The sequence below is a fragment of the Microcebus murinus genome, chromosome 14 (assembly GCF_040939455.1).
Source record: "Microcebus murinus isolate Inina chromosome 14, M.murinus_Inina_mat1.0, whole genome shotgun sequence".
Taxonomy (NCBI): Eukaryota; Metazoa; Chordata; class Mammalia; order Primates; family Cheirogaleidae; genus Microcebus; species Microcebus murinus.
The window spans coordinates 7,830,430-7,857,500 of NC_134117.1; the positions used below are offsets into that span (position 1 = coordinate 7,830,430).

At 48.0% G+C, this 27,071-nt stretch overlaps 1 long non-coding RNA gene across 1 annotated transcript in view; it reads left to right on the plus strand.

Annotated features, from left to right (window-relative positions):
* The first annotated feature begins 24,733 nt into the window (after positions 1-24,733).
* Positions 24,734-27,071, plus strand: part of LOC105880313 (uncharacterized) — a 4,088-nt gene continuing 1,750 nt past the window's right edge. Inside the window, exons 1-2 of the long non-coding RNA XR_001158139.3 lie at positions 24,734-25,412; positions 26,358-26,456. This is a non-coding gene — a long non-coding RNA (uncharacterized LOC105880313). The remainder of the gene's footprint in view (positions 25,413-26,357; positions 26,457-27,071) is intronic.

Sequence of the window (27,071 nt, forward strand, 5' to 3'; positions counted from 1 at the left end):
TAACTAATACAGTAGCTCCCTAGGTGTTTCTTAGGCCCATCAGGATTTGAAGACATAAGCAATAGGGAGCCATGGAAGGATTTTCAACCAGGAGCAGGAGTGTCTGATCAGATTTAGGTTCCGGAAAGACCATTTGACTAAGGTGAGGATTTGTCAGCACAGGGAGGGGCAGTGGGCTGGGAGGCAGGTTAGGAAGTGGTTAATGAGGACCTGAACTATCAGGGATTTTTCACAAGGTAAATGCTCCATGTGAGCAGCAGCCAGGTTAAGAAACAGAATATACCAGAATCCTAGAAGGCCTCCGTGTGTGCCCATCCCATCCTCCTCCACCCACCTCCAGCAAAGATAACACTACCGTGGAGCAGTTTTGCCTATGTTTGAACTTCATATAGATGAGATCCAATACTTGTCTCTCTTTTGTGTCTGAGTCCTTTTGCCCAACATTATGTTTGTGAAATCTATCCATCTTGTTTCATGAGATTATAGTTTATTTCTTTTCATTGCTGTTAAGTATTGCCTCGAGTGAATATGACAGAATGTATTGATCCACTCTGCTGTTGAACATTTGAGCAGTTTCCAGTTTGGGGCAATTATGCATAGAACTTATATTAACATGTATTCTGGTGAACATATGTGTGCATTTCTGTTGAGTATTTCCAGGAGTGGAATTATGGGCCTTAGGATATGCATATGTTCCCTTCCACTCACAGGGGAAAAAACCAGGTGACAGAGATTCATATGATATAAGGAAGTGGGGCCCCAGGTGAGGTCAGAGCTGAAGGTCCCACGGGAGATGCTGGTGCACCCAGAGCTGCCTAGGTCATCCCGATGGGGCCCGAGTGTGTGCCGGGCACGCACTTTCCAGAGCACTTTATCACCCAGTCTCCCGCATCCTCCTCCTGACTCTGTGATTGGGGTATTTATCATTTCCATTTCAGAAAGCAAAGAAAAACAAAAATACTAAGTTCTAGAGATGTTGAGCAACATGCCTTCCTCGTCCTCATTCAGTTTGCCAGCCCTTTGCTCTCCCTGGCAACTTGGCTCAAATCCATTTGTTGGAAATCGACACCAGGCCCTTAGCTGCTGAGAGTCTGCCAGACTGAGCTGTGGGCTTCGCCTGGGGCCCAGTGTTCCTCTGAGATGTCACGAAAGAAAATTCTCTCCCTTACAGGCTGGAATGAACTTGACAGGGACTGGGAATTTGGCTGCGAAGCGGAAGCAGCATGGAGCAAATGGTTTGGGATCAGACAGACCTGGCTCTAGATCCCAACTTGCCGCTTACTGGCCGTGTGGACTTTGGAGAGTTGTTCACCTCCCTTTAGTCTCGGCCCCTCATCTGAACGACAGCAATGAGACAGGCCATCTGTCAGGGCGGCTGTGAGGCTGGGAAGAGCTCGTGTGTGTGCAGTGCTTGGCATGGTATGCGTGCTCCGTAAGTGGTAGCCGACCAAAGGCCGGGGCTTAACAGAGGGCAGGAGGGCAGTGACAGGGTGTTTTGGTCAGCTCAGGGTGCTACAGCAAAAGACCAGAGACCGGGTGACTTTAGCAGCAGACATTTAGTACTCACAGTTCTGGAGCCTGGAAGTCTGAATTAAGGGTGTCAGCATCGTTGGCTTCTTGTTATACCTTCATGTGGTAGAGAGTGATCGCCCCAAGTCTCTTCTTACTCTTCTTACGGGGCACTAGTCCCATTCACCAGGGCTCCACCCCTGTGACCCAGTCACCTCCCAAAGTCACAGCCTCCTAATACTATTGCACTAGGGATTAAATTTCAATGTAGGAGTTTGGGGAGGGACACAAACATTCGGTCCACAACACAGAGGAAGTGCTTGGAGCCTGGATCTGAGTCAGTCCCGCTTGTCACTGGCCACATATGTGGCTTGGCTGATCACTTTGCCTCTGTGGAACTCAATTGTCCTTGTTTCCTCATCCGTAAAGTGAAGGGCTGCAGCAGACAGATGCAGCTGGAAAGTGCTACGATTTTGTAGTGTCTTTTTCTCATCTCCTGCAGAAACTCCTGTAGATTGGACAGAATTGAAAGAGGACGGCATTCTCACGCTCATCGTTCATAACGCGTCTTTGACGGGGCTGGCCCTTTCAGAAACAGCTGCCAGAAGAAAGTCATCCCAGCACACAAGTTGGCCTCAATTTTCTCCCTAAATAGGAGATCCAAGAGCAGCGCTACCCCTGCGGATCTCTCCCTGCAACACATAAGCGCTTTCTAAAACTCTGAAAGGATATAATGATCCATCAGATAAACTGATTATCCTGAAACATGCAGGATTCTGTGCTCCATGGTGTTTTTGTGCTGACACTCCCTGGTGTGTGTGTTGTTTTTCTGGAACATGGGGTGACTAGAGTGCTACAAAATGGAATTTGTTTTGGCAAACATGTATGCGCACCTATCATGAGTAAGGGGGCGTGAAGTCAATCAAGATATAGTCTCTGCTCTCTGGGACCTTATTGTCTAAGGCAGGAGCCAGACAGGAGCCACAGCGCTATAGCCAAGTGGGAACAGGGTAAGTGCTATCATAGGGATACAGAGAAATGCCAGCCGAGATCTGAGAAGGTGCAGATGAATTCTAAAGAGAGTGCATTAGGGGGAGCAGCTGCCTTTGGAAAGTCTTACACGGGGGAGGGAGGTGGCATTTAAATTGGGTGTCTAAGATCAACATGCACCAATGGAGGAGAAGGAGAGAGCGTTCCAGGTAGAGGGGCAGCACGTTTGCAGGCACAGAGACTTGCAAATGCTAAATGAGGCTGACACTCTGCTGCACAGGGAACATAGTCTATGTGTGAGGAGGGGGGCGGTGAGAGTGGGAGGTTGGGTCCAAGTTATGAGAACCCTAACGCCAGGCTAGGGAACTGGATATTCTTATGGCAATGGGGAGCCAGAGAAGATGCAGGAGCAAGGGGATTGCAGCATCAGAACTACAGTTCATGAAGATAAATCTGCAGTCAAGTGAGACCAGAAGGGTGCAGGGACAGTCTGGTGACTGGAAGACCAGGCAGGGGTCATGGCTGTAGTTCAGAGGAGAGATTATGCAGACCTGAGCTAGGGAAATGGCCATGGGAATGGAAGAGGAGGTGGAGTTGAGAGTCACTGAGAAGGCAGAGCCACAGGACTTGGTGACTAATTAGACATGGGAGTCCAGGGAAGAAGGAGGAGTTCTAGGAGCTCAAGATTGCAACATTTAAGAGGAGGTACAGGCCGGGCGTGGTGGCTCACACCTGTAATCCTAGCACTCTGGGAGGCCAAGGCAGGCGGATTGCTCGAGGTCAGGAGTTCGAAACCAGCCTGAGCAAGAGCGAGACCCCGTCTCTACTATAAATAGAAAGAAATTAATTGGCCAACTAATATATATAGAAAAATTAGCTGGGCATGGTGGCACATGCCTGTAGTCCCAGTACTTGGGAGGCTGAGGCAGTAGAATTGCTTGAGCCCAGGAGTCTGAGGTTGCTGTGAGCTAGGCTGACGCCACAGCACTCACTCTAGCCTGGGCAACAAAGCAAGACTCTGTCTCAAAAAAAAAAAAGAAAAAAGAGGATGTACATAAATTACCAACTTTGACTTACATAGACATTTCTCCAAAGAAGACATATAAGTGACCAATAGGGAAGACATACGAATGACCAATAGGTATAGTAAAGGTGGTCCGGTGTTGCTAATCATCAGAGCATTACAAATGATAAAAACCACAAGGAGCCATCTCCTCACACCCGTTAGGATGGCTATCACCAAAGACCACAAAAGACAAGTGTTGGCAAGGATGTGGGGAAATTAGGACCTTCGTGGACTATTGGTGGGAATGCAAAAGGCGTGAGATGGTGCACTCTGCCGCCACACTGCCTGGGTCGGAACCCTGTCCCTGCCACTGACGGGCTGTCTTGGTCAGTTTGGGCTGCCAGAGCAAGGTGCCACAGACCGGGTGACTCATTTACTTCTCAAAGTTCTGGAGACTGGTAACCCGAAATCAGGGTGCCGGCTGCCTGGCGAGGGCCCTCTTCCTGGTTTACAGATGGCTGTCTCCTCCTGGTGTCCCCATGTGGCAGGAAGAGGGCTAGCTGGCTCTCTGGGGTCTTTTCAATAAGGACACTAATCCCATTCCTAAAGGCACCATCCTCATGACCTAATCACCACCCAAAGGCCCCACCTCCTAACACCATCCCACTGGGGGTGAGGATTTCAACACAGGAATTTGGGGCAGGGGACACAAACATTCAGACCATTGCACCAGCTGTGCAAACAAAAACAAAGTGCTCAATTAACTTCTCTGCTCCTCAGTCTGTCCATCTATAAAATGGGGATAATGTGAGTATCTTCCTCTTGGAGTTGCTGAGAGGATTAAATGAGACCATGTGTGTTAAAATGCCTGCATGGAAAGTTCCAGGCGCTCACCCCATAAATGCCAACTGCTAGTGCCCGGTGGGATCAGTCTTACTATTTTGTCTACTTTGCAAGCAATGGCTCTGAGGTGCAGAGAAGGGAACAGCCTTGTCAACACCACTGGGCTAGAGAGTGCTTGTCCTCAGCTGGGTTCCCCCGAAGCAGACCCTGAGGTAAGCACTGGCGTATTAAGGAAGTGCCCCCAGAAGACTGGGAAGGGGCAGGAGACGCAGGACAGGGAAGGAGAGGAAGCCAGGCAGGGCCACCCGCTGGCCACAGTTCTGCGGTGGGCAGACTCGGCCAGGCCCCGTGGGGAGCTCTGAAGGCTGAGTTGTCCCTGTCAGGGGCAACGGTGCTGGGCTTCCCTTTCCCTGCTGCCCCTGCAGTCCAGGGCGACCCTGGGGGACATGAACTCTCAGGCACTTCTGGCTCTCTGGTCATTTGGGCAGAGCGGCTCCAGTAGTCCTCCAAAAGAGAGTGGCAGCTGCTTGCCGTGGGCAGCAGAGGTACCCGAAGCAGTGCTGGGCGGGCAGGTGGGACGGTGAGAGCAGGATTCAGGGGGTCTGGGAGGGGCACGGCCCTGTCCTATTTGGCGTGGAAGCAGGCCCCCACCCTGCTCTGGATTTAAGCTCTGTTCACACCCAGCCCCTTTGTCCCTTAAATGGCCCGATCCAGCAAGACAAACCTGTACCAGAACATAGTCCCGACGTGTTTGTCCTTTTGGGGCTGTCAGCTGGGGTTTCCCCACTTTTGCTGGCAATATTGAAACAAGGGTGGCCACCCCACTCTGAGGACAAAAGAAAGCCCTCTCCTCAATCTGCTCCTTGTCTTTGGAAATTTGTGGCAACCATTTCAGTTTAAACATATGACAATTAAATCGTTAAGGGTTCCGATGCTGAATTAATTACCCAGTAGAAAAGGGATCAATTGTGTAAATATATCATTTCTGTAATGAGTCCCGGCTGTGATTTAGATGTCCAGATTGGTTTTTCTTCCAGTTTCTGTTCTGAAAACAAGTCTAGCCTTTGAGCCAGGGCCAAACAAACAGCCTCTATTAGGTCTGAATCCAGGGCATTAAGTGGCCCAAATAGACAGGTGGGGGCAGGTGATACAGGGGGCTGAGATTGTGGAAAAATTGAAGCAATTTGCCAAAATGAGCCAAGTTCCTCCTATTATTCTTCCTGTCTCTGCAGAAAATTACTCTTCAGAAACAGGGAGTGGAAGTTAAACATCCCCTTAAATGACACTTCAGGCACGGCCCATTTCACCCCGCCTGTACCCCCTCCACCAGACACCATAGTCCAATTGTGACAGTCTTTCCTGAAAAAGGAGCCACCATTGGGTTCCAGGAGGCAGCCTCAGCCCCCGAACATTTAACATTCCTGGGATACTCGGGCTGCCTAGCCAGGTGCGGCGGCCCTGGCCACCCAGCTCAGGCCCTGGTGGCAGATTTGCTCCTGTGCTGCCTCCAGCCAAGGTATTGGGCTCCTCTGGGGGTGAAGCAATCACTGCCTCGAAATGTTTTGTTCTTTTTTCCTTGGAGACGGGGTCTCACTCTGTCACCCGAGCTGGAGTACAGTGGTGTCATCAGAGCTCACTGCAACTTCCAACTCTTAGGCTCAAGTGATCCTCCCACCTCAGCCTCCCTAGTAGCTGGGACTACAGGTGTGTGTCACTACACCTGGCTAATTTTTCTATTTTTTGGAGAGATGGGGTGTCACCCTTGTTCAGGCTGGTCTTGAACTCCTGACCTCAATCAATCCTCCTGCCTCGGCTTCCCAGAGTGCTAGGATTACAGGTGTGAGCCACCGCACCTGGCCTCAAAATGTTTTAATCTATTCAGCACCATTCTAAGAGTGTGCACTTGGTGTTGTGGTGTAGGCCCCTCCCATGACTCCCCAGGCCGAGAGGACTCCTCTCTCTCCCTTGCTCCCACCATGCTGGGTTTATTCATCTCTCATGACGCTGAGCACGCAGCCAGCCTCTCCAGGGCCCTCAACTGTGTTTGTGAAATGTGTCAGAAAGCCACCGGGCACCAGGGATCTTGGAACGGACAGAAGAGCTTCTATCCACAGCCTTCTCTGAGACTGGTGCTCACCACCCCTGAGTCTCCTAGAGGATCCCCCTTCTCTGAGATGCACCCCCAGGCCTCCCGGGCTTTCTCTGGGCCTTTCCGCCTCTGTTCCCCTCTATCTACAAAACTAAGTCCAAGCCCCCCAGGGCCTGCATTCTTGGCCTTTCTTGGGATGAGTCTTGAGGTGGAAGGTGAGCTGTGAGCTTACTGGGGTTTCAACCTGGCTCTGCTGGACCCCTGGTGGGGTCGGGGAAGAGGGCAAGCCAGGCTTTTGCCTCCGGAGACTCGTCTGCAGAGCGAGAGCACTCATTTGCGATCACTGGATCCCTGCTAGCCCAGCTCCTCCTTGGGGAGTGTATCCCTGACACCTGACCTGGGGGAAAAGGGGTGCAAAACTCATGCTCTATGTTAGAGAGTGAAACTTGGAACATAAGTGGCCCAGGAAGTCTTGGCCTTGAAGCAAATGAGATTGGGGGGGGCAGGTAATTATGCATCAAATGCCATGTATTTGTCAGGAATTCATTGCTTAATTGATGTTTTATTGCTCCCACTGACACGTGTGATCGAAATGAAATTGCATCTACAGGGAAGGAAGTGAAATTTATTCCTGCTTGTACCTTAATGGGGGGAATAAAGCATCAATTAAACAATGAAGATGACATATATTTGACGTATGACCTGAAGAAGGAATATTACTCACTAAAATGTTATTTTACAATTTACAGTAATGGAGCACCTGGCAATGGAGGAGAGACACGGTTCACACATTTTCTATTATTTAAAAGTAGCAAAAAATATACCATTATTAAATAATACAAGAAAACTTCACTTTTAATAATAGTATAGTGTAAGAATGGTACCAGTAAGTGCTCTGTGGATTTACTCAGCTGAGGAGTAACAGCCCCCAGGCAGAGGGATGGGGAGAGGTAGAATGGGAAAAGACACATCTTTTTCCTGATCTTTTTTTTTTTTTTTTTTTTGAGACAGGGTCTCACTTTGTTGCCCAGGCTAGAGTGAGTGCCGTGGCGTCAGCCTAGCTCACAGCAACCTCAAACTCCTGGGCTCAAGTGATCCTCCTGCCTCAGCCTCCCAAGTAGCTGGGACTACAGGCATGCACCACCATGCCCGGCTAATTTTTTGTATATATATTTTTAGTTGGTCAATTAATTTCTTTTTTTTTTTTTTCCAGCTGACACCTTGATTGTAGATTTCTTTCTATTTTTAGTAGAGACGGGGTCTTGCTCAGACTGGTTTCAAACTCCCAGCCTCGAGCAATCCGCCCACCTCGGCCTCCCAGAGTGCTAGGATTACAGGCGTGAGCCACCGCGCCCGGCCCTTTTTCCTGATCTTTAAAAGGAGATGGAAAAGAGGCTCTAGAAACCAGAATTTAAAGAGCAGCTGCCAACTGAGCAAGGCTCTGTGCAGGACTCGATGCTCTTGAACTCTAAACCTTGCAGTAACCCTGCTTCAGAGGCAAGGAAACTGAGGCTCAGAGGCCTCACCTAAGACCACGCAGCAAACATGTAGCAAACACAGAATTTGAGCCCAGGTCGGCCTGACTCCGAAGGTCTTCTCCTTCCTTTCTCACAGCAGATATTTAACAGACAGGAAGGAAAATAAAAAATAAATGCTCACTCAAACCAGGGAAGATGGAGATAGTGCTGAGGAAAAAGATTTCCTGCATACAGGGTCCAGGGTGAGGTGGGCAGGAGTTTACATAAGAGCAAAGGCCCTCGGAAGGTAGGGGAAAGGGAGGAAAGGAGAGTCATAGCACACAGAAAGTTTCGGAAAAAGGAGATCAGTGTGGACCTACAGCTGAGTTATGTGCCTTTCGCAAAGATTCTCTCTAGTTCACGAGGAAGAAACTGCAGTCAATTAAGCTTGTACCTACATCATGAAAAAAATAGACTCTATAAATTGTCTATATAAACCCAGAAATCTGACACTTACTTCTATTATTAAATTGGAACTTCAGTTCTTTTTAAAAAAATATGGCCTCCATATGCAACCAGAAGATGCCTATGAATATAGAAAAATTATTGGAAAAATTCCTTGCCACAAATAAAGAGTCATTATCCTTAATATATAAAAAGCATTTAGGAATCATCACAAAAATCTTCAACGGGTATAGAAATCTAGGCAAAGAATGTATGTAATCAGCAAGCCACAGAAATAATGAACAGATTAAAATCTCTATCAATTAAATAAATGCAAATGAAAACATCAGTGAAAATAGCTTTCTATTATTAAATTAGCAAAGCTATGGAAAAAAAGCTAATGCTTAATGCTGGCGAGGGTGAAGAGAAATTGATACATTCTTACCTCGATGTTGGGAATAAATCAGTGTAAGTTTTCTGGAAAATATTTTGGCAATAAGGATCAAGAGCTTGTAAGAAGTTCACACACACTGAGCCAGTAGTTTCCCTTCAGAATATAGTATATGCTAAAGAAATAGTTGGAAGCTTAAATATACACACATACTCACATATATGCAGATATACATTCTACTGTTACTTGTAATGCCATAAAATCTGAATAAGCAAATGGTTAAATAAATTGTGATATAGGAAAACAGTGGAATAGAATGTTATATGAGCCATTGAAACTGGTCTCTTTGAAGTCTGCTTAATGACAAGGAAAAGTTCTCATGAGATCATCTTAACCAAAAAATATTATGTACTGTATGGATACAATTTTTAAAATACACTGTGTGAATGTGTATGTGAGAGAGACAGGGTGATGGTATGTGTATGTGAGTGTGTGTGTGTGTAGAAAAAAAAACTTTGAAAACTATAATAAGTCTTTCACAGCTTTTTTTTTTCCGGCATATTATGGGGATACAAATTTTAAGGTTTCAAAAAATGCCCTTTGCCCCCCTCCCCCCACAAATCTGAGTTTCCAGCGTGACCATCCCCCAGATGGTGCACATCTCACTCATTATGTATGTATATACCCGCCCCCTCCCCCTCCCCCTCCCAATACCCTATTACTGTAGTACCTATGTGTCCACTTAGGTGCTGCTCAGTTAATACCAATTTGCTGATGAGTATATGTGGTGCTTGTTTTTCCATTCTTGGGATACTTCACTTAGTAGTATGGGTTCCAGCTCTAACCAGGAAAATATAAGATGTGCTATATCACCGTTGTTTCTTAGAGCTGAATAGTACTCCATGGTATACATATACCCCATTTTATTAATCCATTCTTGGATTGATGGGCACTTGGGCTGTTTCCACAGCCTTGTTAAAATAATGAGATAATGGGTAATTTCATTTTAGTATATACTTCTGTATACTTTTTATTTTTTTATTATTTTTTAATTTTTTTAAATATTTTAATAAATTTTTATTCATTTTTCTTACTTTTTTATTAAGTATTGTGGCTGATCAAGAATGTATACTTTTTAAATACTCTACAAGAAGCAAATATTTTTCTAATCAGAAAAAATTATTTTAATTAATTCATTAATTCATTTATTTTGTAGAGATGGGGTCTTACTATGTTGCTCAGGCTGGTCTTGAACTTCTGGCCTCAAGCAATCCTCTCACCTTGGCTTCCCAAAGTGCTGGGATTACAGGAGTGAGTCACCTCACCAGCCGAAAAAAATCTTTATTATTATTATTTTTTTAAAGAGCAAAGTGAATTTGAAATAAAACATTTAAAGGAAAGTATTTTGAGAATACGGTATTAATGCTATTTGTAATAAATCACAAAATGGAACACAAAAGAGCTACTGTGGACTTCTATTAAGCATCAATTTGCTTTGAAATCTAAAGACAAAATGACAGTAGTTTACCTGAACAAATAGTAGTAGATTGGAAAGTCACTTAATGATGAAGCTGATGGTTAAAAATAAATTAAACTGGTTGTGCCCGGACAAGGTCAGCCAGTTCAGTCAAATGGGAGCATCCAGCCCCTGCAGACCCCACCTGCGTGTCAGACCACCCAAGTGGGTGGATGTGTGTGCAGAGTATTTATTGTTATTTTGGTAGCATGGTGGTTCCTAGCTAAATGTACAAGGGGATTTAGAATTTGGCCCTTTTTAAAACTGGAGAGCTGGTAGTCTCTTCTTTAGGAAGTGAATATGGATGGAGGCTTTTGTTTTTGGCAGAAGGAGAAGCAAGATTTTGAGTTTTATTTTGTTTTGTTTATCTGGAGGGAGAGAGGAGAGGAGAACAGACCGAATGGCCTGGTGTTCGCCTGGTTCTTCCCGGCCCCGTGGGCTGGTTTGGAGCCCTGACAGGGAGAGGCACTGAAGCCAGAACTCGAGGGAGCTGTCTTCACACAGGATCTGAGAGGCTCTGGGCCCGGGCAGCACCGCAGTGGGACTCGGGTGCGTTGGAGAAGAGCAGTCCCGTGTGTCTCTACGGAGGTGACACGCAGCACCCTGGCACTGGCCCTGGGACACTCATGGTGGGCCCCAACCCAAGTGCCAGTGGGATTAGGCCGAGATCATTCTTTCAGAAAGACATGGGATAATTCAAGAAAAGAGAGAGGACAGTTGGAGACGTGGCTCAGGAAAAAGCAGGAACCCTGGGCGTCTGGACAGCCGCAAGCACCAAGTCCTGCTTGATGAGGTTTCCCGGCAGAAAATGCATGGCTGCTGTGAAGCCGCCAGCACAGGCCCTCCGGCAAGCGCCAGCCTCTGCAGCCTCCGCTGGGAGCAGCACCCCTGTCCTGACCCCTGCACCCGCCTCCTCAGGCCCAGAATATTCGCAGGGAGTGACGGATCGGTCAAGCCCGGTCGTATGGCACGTCCCAGTTGCCAGGGTGGGCGGACAGGAGATTTAAGGGTCTGCCTCCACCCCCAAGGTCCACACGACGATGGGGTTTCCCTGTGTGAAGCTGGTGTTCCTCCTGTGTCAGGTGGCTTAAGAGGGCGAATGTCCGGGGGCAGCCTCAGGCTGTTGTGGAGAGAATGAAGCGAGAGAGTGCATACGAGGTACTTGGCACAGACTCTTAAACACATGTGGGCTCATTAATGTCTGCTATGACCATTATTATAATATGTATTATTATTTTAATAATTATTGCACACGAGCCCTAAATTTGGCCAACTGGATGATTCTGCCAGGTGCTCTGACTCCTGAGAGAGCGACGTAAGTTTGGTGCAAAGGCAGACAGCGGGGAAGGATGATATTTAATGGAATTCTAAAGTGGCAGATTTTGCATAGAAAATAATCCATTCAGAAGGAGGAACAATCAACAACATCTAATCAATAACTAATACCAGTAGCTACGTGCACTGTGCTCCACAGAACGGATGTCTTTGGATCCTCAGATCAATTGGCAAGAAGAGACCTTTGAGACAGAGACTCTTGGACGCCCCCCACCCACAGCATCCTCTCCTCCTTCTTCGTAGCCGACCCCAATTTTCAAAAGGGCACATTGCTGCCTGGAAGAAAGGACTATACACCCCAGCCCTCCCTGCAGCTAGGATTGCCAGGCTGTGCGATTTTAGCCAACCAGGGAAAAGTGGAGGTGCTGTCCATACCTCTGGGAAGTCTGCTTAGGTTTTCTGTTCTTTGCAGCCAAAATTAATCCTACCCCGCACGGCCCTGGTATCTTCATCCCTATTTAACGCACGGGGAATCGGGGCACAGGGTGATTAAGCAGCAAGTTGAGGCAACTGCTGGGCTGATGTGATCAGGTCCTCTAACCTAGAGGACCATACTCTTCTCAACAGACCATGCCGTCTTGCCTTTTAAAAAGTCAACATTATTGAGGTATAATTTGCATACCATACAATGTCCCAATTGTACGTGTACAGTGCCATAAGTTTTGTCAAATGCATGCGCCCGTGTAACCACCACAGTCGAGACAAAGAGCATGTCTCCATCCCTAGAAAGCTCCTGCTTCTTCACCATTACCCTCCCTCCCCCAGCCTCAGGCAACCACTGACCTGCTTTCTGTCGCTGCAGATTAGCTTTGCCTGTTCTGAGATTTCATATAAATGGACTCATTCCATATCTGCTCTCTTGTGTCTGGCTTCTTTAGCTCAGCAGAGTGTTTCTGGAAGTGATCCAAGTTGTTGCTGGTATTAGCAGTTCTGTCCTTTTTATTGCAGGCTAGTGTGCCGTTGTATGGATGTACCACTGTTTATCTACTCACCTGCTGGCGCATGTGCGTTTGTTCCTAGTTTATATCTACTGTGAACATTTTTGTGCCAGTTTTTTTTTTTTTTTGAGACAGTCTTGCTCTGTCACTGTAGGTAGAGTACAGTGGCATCATTGTAGCTCACTATAAGCTCAAACTCCTGAGCTCAAGCCATCCTCCTGCCTCAGCCTCCCTAGGAGCTGGGACTATAGGTGCACACCATCATGCCTGGCTAATTTTTCTATTTTTAATAGAGGCAGGGTCTTACGCTTGCTTAGGCTGGTGTCGAACTCTTGAGCTCAAGCAATCCTTCCACGTCGGCCTCCCAGAATGCTAGGATTACAGGTGTGAGCCACTGCACCCAGCCAGTGCCTGTCTTTGTGTAGACGTATGTTTTCATATGTCTGAATACATGAGAGTGGAATTCATATACTGAATACATGAGAGTGGAATTGCTGAGTCATAGCGTAGGGTTATGTTTATACAAAACTGCCAAACAGTTTTCAAAAGTATTTCACAGTATTTTGTCTTTTTAAAAACTGATTTTGAAAATCTGATTTTATTGTTATTTTTGTTTTTTGAGACAGGGTCTCACCCTGTCACCCAGGCTAGAGTGCAGTGGTGTCATCATAGCTCACAGGAACCACAAACTCCTGGGCTCAAGCCATCCTTCTGCTTTAGCCTTCCAAGTAGCTGGGACTCGCAGGCGTATGTCACCACACACTGCTAATTTTTCTGTGTTTTGTAGAGACAGGGTCTGGCTATATTGCTCGGGCTGGCAAAAATCTGATTTTTGGAAAAATTAATTTTGAAATATCTGGTTTATTTAGGTGAGGTTCACCCTAGGCCCTTCCAGATGACCTGCCTGTGGGGCGTATATTCCTTTAGATCCCAAGGTTCAGATTCGAGATCCTTGTTCAGCCTCTAAATACTTACCTGAGGTTGAACAGGTTACTTAACCTCAAAGAGAGTTAGCTTCTTCAGCCATGATGGAAGAGAACAACAGTAATCGACCTCACGTGGTGGTTGTTGGGATTAAGTGAGATACTATTTGCAGCAATGCCTGGCACAGCCTAGTTGCTTGTTATCTTGATATCAGCTTTATGACAAGGGGATTTTACTGGAGAATAAGGCATCTTTTGTGCTCTACAGTTGAAGAGCTATCTATCATCACGTTTTATAAGTTGTAGAAATAAGTCCTTTCAAATGGATTTGCTTCAACAGTTCATATTAAAATTGTTGACACTTCTTGGAGTCATCACAGTCTAGAAGGCTGTGTGTAACTCAGCAGTTGGGAAAGCTGTTGACAACATTAATTGTTTCATAAATAGTGTCAAGATGGGATTTTCCCCCCCCTTTGGCTTAAACCAAGTTACTGAAAAACCAATACTGTGCCATATGTTTATACTTTTCTTGGCACATAAACCAGATATTTTACAGACAGGGATGGGTAATAAAAGGCAAGTACTCACTCAAGTCACATGTTTGATTCTCCATCAAAGAAAAACAGCCATAACCATTCCAATTCCACAGAATTTTTATCAGAATTAGTTATAAATCTTGGACATTGGAGACAGCACCTTAAGGAGAAATGGCTGCAGAACTAAGAAAACCCCCCTTTCTAGGTGGGTGACTTATCAAGTAAAACTGAATATGTGCACCGTTTTCTCACTGGCTTTCTCTATAGCAAACAATTTAGGTGAAACACATTTAGCATTAGGAAGGACATCCAAAAGAGTGTCACTATTGCTAATGATAAATTGGGGAACCATTAAGTTTATTAAAAGTTGAATTGTGACAAGTAGATGACCCGGGAGGATGCCCAGCCTCCTGACTGACCTGTGGTCACTTTCTGTCACAGAGGAATGAGGAATGGCATCACTCACACGACCAAGCTAAGAACTTTCCCCAAGAGACAGGGTCTAGGCCCTGACCCAGCTCTCCCTTCCAGTCTCCCCTCCAGGGGAGAATCGCACCACAGTTGAGTGTGACCCTAGGATTTCGAGTTTTGTCCTCTTCATACCACCCGGCCCCTGAATGCCAGCCAACCGTTTCATGATGGCGATCTGCCCCTGGCAAGGACACCCCCCGTAGCTGAGCTGGGCCTGCTGGGAGATGACAGACAGGTCAGTTTCCCCAGGTGAAAGTAAATGTGGCAAGGACACTGCACTTGAGGCTGATTTAAAGAACTTTCCAGAATGATTTTGTCCCTTTGGATCACCTCCCTTTTTGACGGCTGCCGCCCTCTCCTGCCCCCACTAATTCACAGGCCCAGTTCAAATGCAGGCTTTGGTTGGAGCCTCTCCAAAGACCACAGACCCCAGTCACAGCCCCCATCTCCTCTAGGGACAGCCAAGGGCCTCCTCTGTTTTGGGGTGATGTGTGTTCCTAGAAAGTCAGCTTCGGAGCTAGAAGGGCCCTCACAGATGGTCACCTGCTGCTTCCCGGGGCAGTGAGACTCCTTTTCCCAAAGGATACATAGAACCACACAGATGAATCTGATTAAGAGAAGAGCTGCCCCAGGGGAGCTGGGGTAGGGGTGGAGTTTCAAACAAACCCATTGTTTTACTCTTGAGAACATGTGCCTTCGACTTCACATTCCCGATACTTGTATTTCTGATACTTGCAAGCAGAATACAATGCAATTGCAAATATTTAATTTTTAATTACCAGAAACGGTTGACAGTGATTCCCCTTTGTGGAAGGGGTTGAGGGAGTGAGTGGCTTTTGCTTTTTTTTTTAAATACCCTTTTATTTAAAAGGCAGTAGAGCACAACAGTTCCACTAGAGACCAGGTTCGAATCCCAGAGCTGTTCCTTCTGACCCGCTGACCTGAGCCGTGTTGCTGAGGTTCCCAGGCGTCCATTTCCCTATCCATGAAGCAGGGACGGTAAGTGTGTCTGTCTTACACAGTTTTTGTCTACTTAGAGCCATGGTGAGTGCTCTGTGTTAGGTACTTTTCTCTTCTACTTGAACTTTCTGAGTGTTCCTACTCCCTTTACCAATGCCTGTTCCCTGTGCAGTAAGATTACTAAATTTTCTTCTCTATAAAATCCTACAAAGCATTTTAAAAAATAAAACCTAATTGCCCCAACGTTTGTGCAAGAGATACCCATATGAGTGGGCGGATTGGGGATGGGGCCAGGACAAACACCCCTGTTTTCTGGAGTCACATAGGAACCTAACAGGGAGGTGACAGCACCAGGCTCCCTGGGTCCTGTGTCATGCTGCCCATTTGGGCTGGGCCTCTGCCAGTCTTCCTGGCTGTGGCAGAGATGGGCTGGCTGTATGATGTACCTCTAGGGGTCATTATTCTGGAAGGGATTCATTTTGGAAAAAATCAGGCCCTCTGCCTCCCTGGATCTGACAGGAACTGCTGAAACTTTTTTTTTTTTTCTTTAACTTACATTTTAATTAAGAAAGTCACCCTTTGGTGAAAATTGCAAAATTCTTGTACTTAAGAATCAATAAAATGTGCACAGTCTAAAATGAGATTAATAATAGCTAACTTGTCTATTTTGGGGGTAATTATTTATTCATCAAAGAAAACCAGCTGCTTAAAACCCTAGTCCATCATGAACGCTTCCACTTCAGTTCTGTTGTTAAAATTCCCTTCTATTGCTCCGTCTGGTGTTAAATATAAAAAGCAGGAAGGTTCATTCTCTACCTGCATACATTTTAAATAAGAATTTCAACATTATCTTGTCCATTTAAAATAATTGTATGAAAATGTGAAGAAATATGATCTTGTAAAAGCTGCAGTCTGAGGGACCCAGCGAGCGAACGAGAAAGAGCAAAGCCGCTGTTATTTAAAATTCATGGAGACCGTGGCAAGATTGATCGAGAGAAGCTCCTTTCCAGGACTGTCCTGGAGCCTCGAGGGGAGAGGCTGAGGTGGGGATGGGGGCTCCTCCAGGACCCCAGACCCTGCAGGGCCCGAGGAAGGGCCCCCCAATGCCCCAGCCGGGACAGAGGACCGAGGGCGGCTGGTCCCCTCGGGATCTTGCAGTTGCAGGTCCCCATCAAGCTTGCCTTGGGGAACGAGGGAAGGACCAAGGTCTCTATTTGGGGTTTGGGCAAGTCCGAGCCCCCAAGTCACATCCTGTAGGCCGGAGCATGGTAGAGGCTGGGGTGTGGGCAGGGAGCTGAGGAGAGAGGGGAGAGGACGGAAGGGCTCCCTGCTCAGGGCTTCAGCTGGACTTTGAATAATTTACCATCCTCACTGCGATTACCAGCTCCTAGAGAGGAAAAGCAACTGGGAATCACAAAATATTTCCCCTCGCCTGTATCTGGCCCTCACAGCGGCCCCCTGCAATGGAGGGGTCCTGGGCTGAGCCTGCAACTGTGGGTTTAATTCCGCTGTTTTCATTCTGTGTGACCGTATCAGCTGTGTGACCGTATCAGCTTCTCACTGCTGCTATAACAAAGTACTGCAAACTCAGTGGCTTAAAACAACACGAATTTATTATCTTATAGTTTTGCAGGTCAGGAGCCCAAAATGAGTCTCATTGGGATAAAATCAAGGTGTCAGGGGGACTCAATTCCTTCTGGAAACTCTAGGAGAGAATTGGCTTTCTCACCTTTCCCAGCTACAGAGACCACTCTCAATCCTCACGTCACAGTCCCCATCTTCTACCTGCAAAGCCAGCAAAGAAGGGTTGAGTCCTCCTCACCCCCAGTCACTCTGACTCTCCTGCCTCTCTCTCTGCTATAAAAACTCTTGTAATCACAAGGATAATCCAGAATAATCTCCCCATTTTAATATCCTCAACTTACACATCTGCAGAGTCCCCTTTGCCATGTGCGGTAGCATATTCACCAGTTTGAGGGATTTGGTTGCAAACATCTTTGGGCACGGTTATTACACAAACATAGTAACCGTGGACAAGTTACTTGGCCTTTTCTGGGCCTCAGTTTCTCTATCCTTAAAGGGGAACAGTACCCCTTACCTCATGGTGTTTTTATGAGGACCTAAGGAGGTAAAGCAATAAATGTGCTTTGTAATCTGCTAAATTCCTCACCAAGAAAAGATATTGTTGGTGCATTTGAAGGAACTCAGCTGAAAAGTCTTTTCTGGGAGGGACACACACAGCTGGATCTGCAGGGATTCTGCCTCATGGACGTGAATGTCCTTTCCCTCCCCAGACGGGTCTGTGTTTGCAGGCAGCTCAGCGCCTGCTCCATCTAAGACCTCAGACTGGGGGTAAACTGTGAATTCTAGGGGCCCTGTGTGCACCTGCAGCCAGGATATATTCACCCACGCCCTTTGTCGGTCCCCAGACAGCACAGGACAGAGCTGTTCCCACCCCCGCGAAGAGAGAAGGAATGAGTGGACGAGGCTGTGCACGGCGCCCAGTGAGGCGAGCACACGGCCCTGCCAAGGGGAGGGAGAGGCCTGCGGTGCAGTAAGAAGAGCCCTGACTAGGAGTCATGTGCCAGCTCTGTGGTTTCATGATGTCACCTCCACTTCCCCACTGGTAACATGATGGGGGCAAGGGGTCCCCATCCTGGTCGATCATTGGCATCTTCAAGGTTCTGTCTGGTAGAGAAAGTTCCAGTGGGGACTTCGCTTGATTTGGGTGCAGTTTGTGGCTCAATAATGCCCCGAGTCCCTCATTACTGAAGGGCCAGTAATCTGGATCTAGAACTTGCCTCTAAGGCATTCTCCGACGCAGGGTTTCTCAAAGCCTGCCCATGGATCACCTGTCTTAGAGCCACCTTTGGGGAAGGGTGGGAATTTGCTAAAATACAGATTCCCAGGCCCCGGCCCCACCTCTGGGCTGGAGCCCGGGAATCTGCATGGGAACAAGCTCCCCAGGGATTCTGACCTGCTGCCAACTTGGGAACCACAGCTCTCACCACAGGGTCGGCTGTGTGAAAGTGGAGCTCACTGCCGTTCCGTGTGGACCCTCCCACCTTGTCCCAAGCCACCAGCAGCCTCCGCTGGCCCGTCCACAGACCGCTTTTTCAGGACTCTGAATCCAGCCTCGACTTTCACAAAGCAGCCCAGCCTCAGTCTCTCCAACGCCAAGTGTCCTCAGGTCCTCCCAGGAAAGAAATGCCCCTAATGGGAAAAATAGCTCTTGGAGCGAGGGATTTCCACACAGAAGCAGGGACGAGCGGGCCAGGAAGGCGCAGTCAGCCCCACCGCCATATTTCCTCCCCGCAGGTGAGCCGCCATCTGTCTCCCACGCGCCCGAGGCTGCCCGAGAGTTCCTCCTCCCCTCCCCACCTTTCCCTTTAAACTCTGTCATTTGTACAGCCTATTAACCTTTAACTTTATGACTACCCAAAGATGAAATAGTGGCAGCATTTAAGGCTGAGAATACTCCAGACCTACCTTCTTAGTTTGCAACAAGGGTGAAGCACTTTCTCTTAAATCAGTCATTTTTAATATCAGTCACAGAGACGATACCCAAGGAGAGTATTTTTGGCTCCACATAGCGAGCTGATTCATAATAAATGTGGCAGCGCTGCTTTCTACCTCCATGCCTCCCCTAGGAGCAGGAGTTCTCTCCCTTAGTTCCCAGGATGAAATATTCTAGGTATTAATAATACCACTTCTTCTGGAATACCAACCATGGGCTATGTCGTAGGCATGATATCAAATCCTCATAAATACCCTGCTGAAATATGCATTTTCACCTTCATTTTCAGATGAGGCTCAGAGAGGTTAAATAGCTTGTCTAGGCTCACCCAGCTATGAGTGACCGGGCTGGGATTGAATCCCAGGTCTACTTGACCCCAGATTCTATGCAGATAAGCCAAAATCATCTAAGTTTGTCTTTTGCCAGCCTATTCATACTTGAACTTAGAGTGACAGTTGCTGCTTAAAATTGCTATGAGAATGTCCCAGGAGTACATGGCCTTAGAGAGAAGATGTCCGTCAAGGGTGTGGTGGAAGGTCCTAGACCCATGTGAGTTTGAGATCTAGCTCTGCCACCTGGCTGAGGATTACCAACCATCCCAGTTTGCCCAAGGCTGTCCTGGTTTCAGCATAGAAAGCCCCAGGCAAACAGGGACAATTGGTCAGCCAGTGACATGCTGCCTCTGAGCCTTGGGGTCCCAGCTGTGAAGTGCGGACAGTGCTACCTGCCCAACAGGGGGCTGTGGGGCTTTTCCCACTTCTCCCAGCAGTAGTGCCTGGCCGCCTGGTGCTGACCAGTGTAGGTGTCACGAGGATGCCATTGAGACTGGTTACCAGGGAAGCTGGGGAACCAAAGGCAGGTGTAAGGTGGGTGGGGCAGCTTGAATGAAGGCCTGGGCACCCAGGAACCAGCAGGGACTTGGTGTGAAGGGCACGGACTTGAACTTGTCCCCTTACTCTGCTTTATAGTTCTCCCTAGCACCGACCACCCTCCTGACACACGACAGAGTTCCACATCCCATCTGTTGTATTGCCCCAACTAGTGTCTAAGCTCTGGGAGGGCTTTTTTAGTCTGTTTGCTCCACTGCTGTCAACCTGGTATCTAGAACAGTGCCTGGTACTTAAATAGACTCTCAGCAACTATTTGTTTAAAAAATGAATGAATGCATGCATGAGTGAATTGGAGATGGGTCCTTCATTGCTCTTGAAGAACAGCACTGGATGGCCAGCAGACTTAAGGCTGAGCTGCAGAGGGGGCTGCTAAAGGACGGATGACAAGCTCACTGTGACCCAGGGCCACTCCATTGCTGCTTCTCGAACCCACTCTCCATCAGTGCCACCTGGTGGCCTGGATTCTCTGTGGAATTTCTCCCCCATAGAACACAAATCCCTGCAGCTGACTGTGGGCTGTGGCCCCCACTTGGATCTAAGCAAACTGCCTCCCAGCCCTGGCACTGAATGTGTGGCCAGTCAAGCCTTTCAGTTTGCAATTATGATCCAGGGTACCTGGAATGAGCCTCAGGATGTCTGCACCTTGGTAATATAGCCTGTGACAGAACCCTCTCACTTCTGGCCCCCACATACAAAAGTGACTGTGACCCTGCTGCCTGGTTTCTGCATTCTTACTCCAACTGCACAGGCAGTGGATGGCAGCAAGGGCCCAGCTCAACAGAATTCAAAGCAAATTAGGGACAGAGACCCTGGCATGGGTCTCATTCCTGCGTTGGTCCCAACTGTGATGTTTCTAACTTTTTAACATTTATGTAAAAGTTTCTCTCTTGTTTTGGTCCCATTTTATGGTTAGTATAAGGCCAGTGTGAAAGATAATATATTGTGACTGTTATATTATTTATTTTCAAGCCAACTTATTGATTATTGTGTGCTGAAAATGACAAATGGTGTCTGCATGAGGCACGGTCAGCAGGTTCTATTAAAGAAATGATAGTATTGCTCATGGATTGTTAAAAGGTTCAGTTTAGGTTCTTTATAGGTTTATATCCATTGCTATTTAATGACCAAATGATGAAAAATATGAGCTGTGGGGACAATTTTTTTCTGCCGGAGTTTTATGTTTAAGCAGTTAGCAAAATAAGATACTCCATTTTGGTGGGGGAGGCAGGCAGTGGCAAGGGGAGTGCAGTAAGATTTTATTCCCCCAGATTTAATTGTAATAATTAATGTTGCAGATGTCTGACCATGCAAGAGGATGCCAAAAAAGTACAGGGCTGCCAGGCCAGGAGATGAGCCATGAGACTCTAGCATCTAGGATTTTTGCTGGTTTCAATACCAGATTGTAGCTATCTGCTTCTTGTGTTTTGCGGGCTGAGGGCCTGTGGCTCATGCTGAGAGACTAGGTGGTAAAGGACAGGCCTTATTGGGAGTGGTCTTCCCTGTTGGCTGGAAAGGGCCTGGTAAGAATTTCCTCACCTGGAGGGCAGTGGAGGAGTCTCCAAGGGTAGAGAAGAGACAGCAGGCTCTGCACATAGGCTTGACTGTCCCAAGTCTGCAAAGTTAGAGGCCCCAAAGTGACCCAAGGGAAGAGGGCTGGTCACTGGGTGCTCTCCAAGGGGCTCAGGGCAGCTGTGAGATGACTGGGCATCCCAGGGCCCAAAGGCTCAGCCTTGGCCTCAATATACTGAGCAAAGGAGAGCAAGAAAAGCCCCAGACTGTATGCTGGCGACTTGGGGACTAATAGCAGCCTGCTAGTATCTCAGACCATCAGGCCGAACTCCTCAGTCAAGGCTCTGCAGCAGGAGACGGCTGGAGCAGGCAGGCTGAGTCGGCCTGCGGGAGAGCGAGTGGAGAGTGCCCTTTCTCCCCTGGGGGGCTCTCACAGAACTACTCCCAGGAGGCGCTGGAGAACTTACAGCCTTCCAGGGAGGCATCTGTTGGGGGGGGGGGGCCTCCCTCCCACTGCACCAGATGGTGCTCCTAAGACAGTGGCTCTGGTTGGGATCCCTCTCCCCTTTCTGAGGTGTTCAGGGAGCCCACCAGAGGGCCCTCTCTTCTCCAGGGATCCTGAGCCTGGCTCCAAAGGACAGGTGCTAATGAGGAGTGGACTGTCAGGGCAGGGGCCTTAAAAGGAGGTGACAAGGTCTGAACATGTTTCCAAGTCTGGCAGAAGCAGAGAGCTGGTCACCAAAACCTGCTTCCTCTCTTCCTGGACACTAGTCAAACTACATTTCCCAGCCTTCCTTGCTGTTATCCAGACTATGTTACCCCAACTATCCGAGTCCCGGGCCTGGACCATAAAGATCTCCCACATTTGATCCTCCGTGTTCTCTTCCTTTCCACTGGCTGATGTTCATGGCCAGGGTGTACTCCATGTGGAGGCCCACATGGAAGTTGGGAGAGACTTTGCCTTCTGTTATTTCTACCCCACCACCCACCTGAATTGCCTTGAACTGTTTACATGAATGTGAAATCGATTTGTTTTGGGAGCCTTGACTTATTTGGGGGCCTGTTAGTCTATCTGAACTAATAAGTATGTGGTTCAATTCTGTGGACAAAGCCTGATTAGCTGCAATTCTTTCAGAAATTCAACTTAAACCAGCTCAAGAAAAAAGGAATCTGTTTCTCAGGTAATGGCTAGAATGTGGATGGGTTGGTGTCAGGCACAGATGGATCCAGGATGAACATCTCCACCACCCATTCCCCATCAAGATTCTTGCTCTGGGATCTGTTTTTTTGTCTAGGTTGGCAAGAGCCAATCCCCACCCTATCCTGGCTCCGGTTGAAAATTAAAGACCTGTGATTGGCCTAGATTAGCTCATGTGGCCACTCCTGGCCCAATCATAGTGGCCAAACAGATGGGGCTCTCTGATTGGCCAGCCACTTACATCAGGCTTGGGGGAGAGAGTAGGGGTCTGAGCAGCCAAAATCAATGGCTATGCACAGCAATTTTCTCTTGTTCTCTGATTTATTCTCACCTTTCAGACTTCTGTTGAGGTAGAAAGTGCTTCAAAAACAGGAATCATTTGACTTTTCCTATGGCAGTGGAGTAAAGTGTCATGTGAGAAGGAGGGCTATATTGGGGATCTTAGCTGTGCAACCTTGGACAAGACTCTCAGCCTCTCTGATCTTCAGTTTCCTCATCTATTTGTTCATTGGGGCTAATCACATCATCTGCGGAAGTTATAGGGGTCAAATTAGAAAACATGTGGAAAGGCATAGCATGCTGGCAAGTGATGTAAGAGAAAGGGTAGCATTTCTATGCGCCCCCTTCCCCCATGCAAGGCCCGCCTCCAGGGGCTGCACTGCCAGATTACCTCCCTAAGAAAGGCTACCATCTCCCTCTCCCAGGGCTCCATGTCATCTGACAGCGAGTCAGATTTCTACTCCTCCTGAGTAGTAATGCTCTTTGCATCATTTGCCCAGGTAGCCTTGCCAAACCCCAGGAAATGCTACTGTGTAAGGACATGAGGGTCTCCAAGGGAGGGGGGTCACCCATACAGAAAGGTTGGCTGCTTCAAGTTCCAAGCCTGGGACTCCAGCAGTTACACACTGATCATATTATAAAATAAGTGCTTTTCCTTAAGGACACAATGACTTGTTGGAAATTATTTGAACTTTGGAGAAGGCCCAGAATTAGAACTTTATGCCTGCCCTTGTTAGCTCTGTGCCCTTTAGTCAGGTGTCTATGCTTTCTGAGCCTCAGTTTCCAGAACAGCATAATGCCACAGGGCAGGAATTATTGTGAGAATTAAGTGAAATGTGAAGGCATGAATCACATTGCCTGGCACATAGTGGGTGCCAAATAAACATATGTTTCCTTTTGTCAAAAGGGTAAATAAGTGTAAATAGAACAGGCAGCACTTACTTGTTTGCATTTTGATTACACTTATTCCGAAATAGCTTTCCCAGTGGAGCGTGAAGAGTCAATATTAGTAATTCATACATTGGTATGAAACTCTGCCCTCTTCTCTATTGTAACCTAAAAAATGCCAACATTCCAGGGAAGGTCCTCAGCCCTTTTCCCTATTGCATTAGTTTCCTCAGTTTGCGGTAACAAATTACCACCAACCGGATGGCTTAAACAACGGAAATTCATTCTTTCACAGATCAGGAGGCCAGATGTCTGAAATAACGGTGTCGGCAGGGTTGGTTCCTTCTGGAGCTCCAGTGAGGAATCTGTTCCATGCCTCTCTCCTACTTTCCTGTGGTTGCCAGCAATCCTTTGGCCTGTAGCTGTGTCACTGTAACCTGATTCCATCGTCACATGGCCTTCCTGCCTGTATGTATCAGTGTACCTTGTCTTCTTATAAGGACACTAGTCATTAAGTTTAATTACAGTCCACCCTACTCCAGTATGACCTCATCTTAATGTAACCAATTACATCTGTACAAAGACTATCTCATCAAAAGCCCACATTTGGAGTTCTGGTATACATGAATTTTGGAGGGACATCATTCAACCCACTCTACCTATCCTGGGTGGGAGAAGGAGGGATCAAAAAGAAGGGCACAGAAAGACAGACTGGAAGTCCTGGGCAGTGCAGGCAAGCTTTAATGACTTCACAATTTTTTCCAAATCCATTTAAAAAATGACTGTCCCAAGAGACACTCTTGTCCTCTGGAAAAGAATGTACTAGGCCTTAAGACTACTCCAAATATTTCCCCCCTAGGCGTGACTGTCCAAGGAAGGAAAATGAAAACTTCCCTTCCTTCTCCCCGGTTCCTACGTCCCTTCCTCCAGCCCCCACGACCATGACCTGACATCTTAAATACTCCAGGCAGCAAAACAGAGCACCCTTTAAAGATGGTTTTATTGCCAGGAGTGAGGCCCACTCCGACTAGCTCGAGTAACAGGGGATTTATTAGAACACAGGGAAATCCGCAGAACCTGGCGGTAGGAACCTCACCGTCCTCATAGTGGCCTGAAACCCGGAAGCGGAAGCTCTCTGCATTTCTGGGGCCCCCGCGGCCCCTCACTTCCGCCTCTCTAGCCCCAGCTGTGTCATCCTTTCCTGTCTCTACACTGAGGACGCCTCTGTTCTCTGCGCATCCGCGGGCAAGAAACCCTACGTCCCCTCTAGGCTCCCAAGAGGCTGACACTGTGTCCCGACGCCTGGGACAGAGAGTCTGATTGGCCCAGTCCAGCCAATAGCGAGGCGCCGTCGGGGTCAGGCTTTCCCTCGCTGTCCAGTCAGCAGGGCCCACCTGCCAACAGTGTAAACCCCGCGCAATGGCGCCGCAGCGTCTGCCCCTGGGAGGCGCAGGTGGGCAGTTCTCCGCGAGAAGGATGAGGCAGTCGGGAGCCCTAGAAAGCCTCGACGAAGACCTTAAAATAGTCCCCTCACTTGGCAGCGCGACGTAGGGAGGACGCTTCACTGGTGACACCCTGCATGTGGCGTCCTGCAGCTCCTGTCTTTTTCTACCAAGACTCCACGGGTCTCACTTTGCTCAGAACCGGCGTCCGCAGCCGTTAGCCAGCGACTCGGGGCAAGTCCTCACGGGAGCTCCCCAGAATGAGAACGCTCACTCTCTGTGTATGTGCGCAGGCATGCATCCCCCTACCCATCTGTTTGTTCTCAGTGATGTGCTGCTTCCTGTGGCAAACACAGGCCTGTTATAAAACAGCAGATTGGTCTACATGTGATTATCCAGAAGGCTGAACTAAAAGTCACTGTCACAAGTTCTGAGACTCACCTGTATGTAAGGGCAGCCAGTCCCCTCCTCATCTCCCTTGGCTGCATGCGCCAGTGTTACACCCTCGAACAGTCAAGATGGGGGAGGAGCTGGCCTTGGCCCTGGGTGTCCTCACTTCCTGCACAGGCCACATCTGGGAAGGGTGGCTGTGCTCCCGGTGGTTCTGGTCCTGCAGAGTCCCTGCAACACGGAGCCAGTGGAAACCCAACAGCCATCCACTTGGTGGCATCAATGGTGGTGACAGGCCAGCCCTGCAGATGATTGGCTGGCCTACCCGATCCACTTGGGCTGTCCCTACTAATTCAGTTAACCTACCAATTGTCACATTTCTTCTTGATTTGGGGATAGCTGGAAACCCAAAGTGGACATTTAGGGTCCCCCCCCCTTTTTTTTTTGAGACAGAGTCTCACTCTGTTGCCCAGGCTAGAGTACCGTGGCGTCAGCCTAGCTCACAGCAACCTCAAACTCCTTGGCTTGAGCATTCAATCCTTCTGCCTCAGCCTTTTGAGTAGCTGGGACTACAGGCATGTGCCACCATGCCCGGCTAATTTTTTCTATATATTTTTAGTTGGCCCATTAATTTCTTTCTATTTTTTAGTAGAGACGGGGGTCTCGCTCTTGCTCAGGCTGGTTTCAAACTCCTGACCTTGAGCTGTCCACCCACCTCGGCCTCCCAGAGTGCTATAGGGCCCCCTATTTAGGTACCACCTGTGATTCACCTCTTTACTTAAATTATTAGCTATCTCTTTCCATGGCCATTAATTAGAACACTGCTCTGTTTCTAGGGTTTCTTCCCGCAGTGTACATTGTCCTTGTTGACTAGAAAATTCTTAGGATCTGTCCTGACTTCCGGCTTTGGCTCTCTGCTTACTGTGCGACCCTGGGTAAGTCAACCAACCTTTCTGAGCCTCTATTTCTATTTGAGTAAAGTGGAATTGGGTGAAGTTAGATCATGTCTAGGGTCTGTTTCAGTTCCAACACTATAACATTGTGTTCGTTTGCGCAGCTTCTCGTGCTCGGAGTTTCTTGGAAATATTAACTAACAACTGTTGTGCTGCTGGCAGGGGTGGGTGGGGGGGCACTGGGACTGTCATTCTCTGTTGTAATGGGGAACAGGAGCCGAAATGGTAGAAAGAGCTGAGCTTGCTCCTTGGTATCAACCTCAGAGATCCTGATTCTGCAGTTTTGAGGTAGGGCCCGTGTTTGTTGGAGAACATTAATTAGCAATTAGAACCCTGCTCTGAGAGAATGTCTCCTGAACATTCCAGCCAGTGGAGACTTGAAAGCATGGTGAAAGGTCAGACCCCAAAGGAGGGGCTTGTGGCAAGGAGAGCCTTACACTTTGCCCCAACCCTGCACTGGACCAGAGCTAGGAGCCAGCCCCAGCCCCTGCCTGAAGGGCTTGTAGAGCCCAGAGCCTGGTCTCCTTGGCCAGTGCCTTCCATGTCTTAATGACTCTACCCCCAACCAAGTGAGTTAAATTGCAGGGCATGGAGACT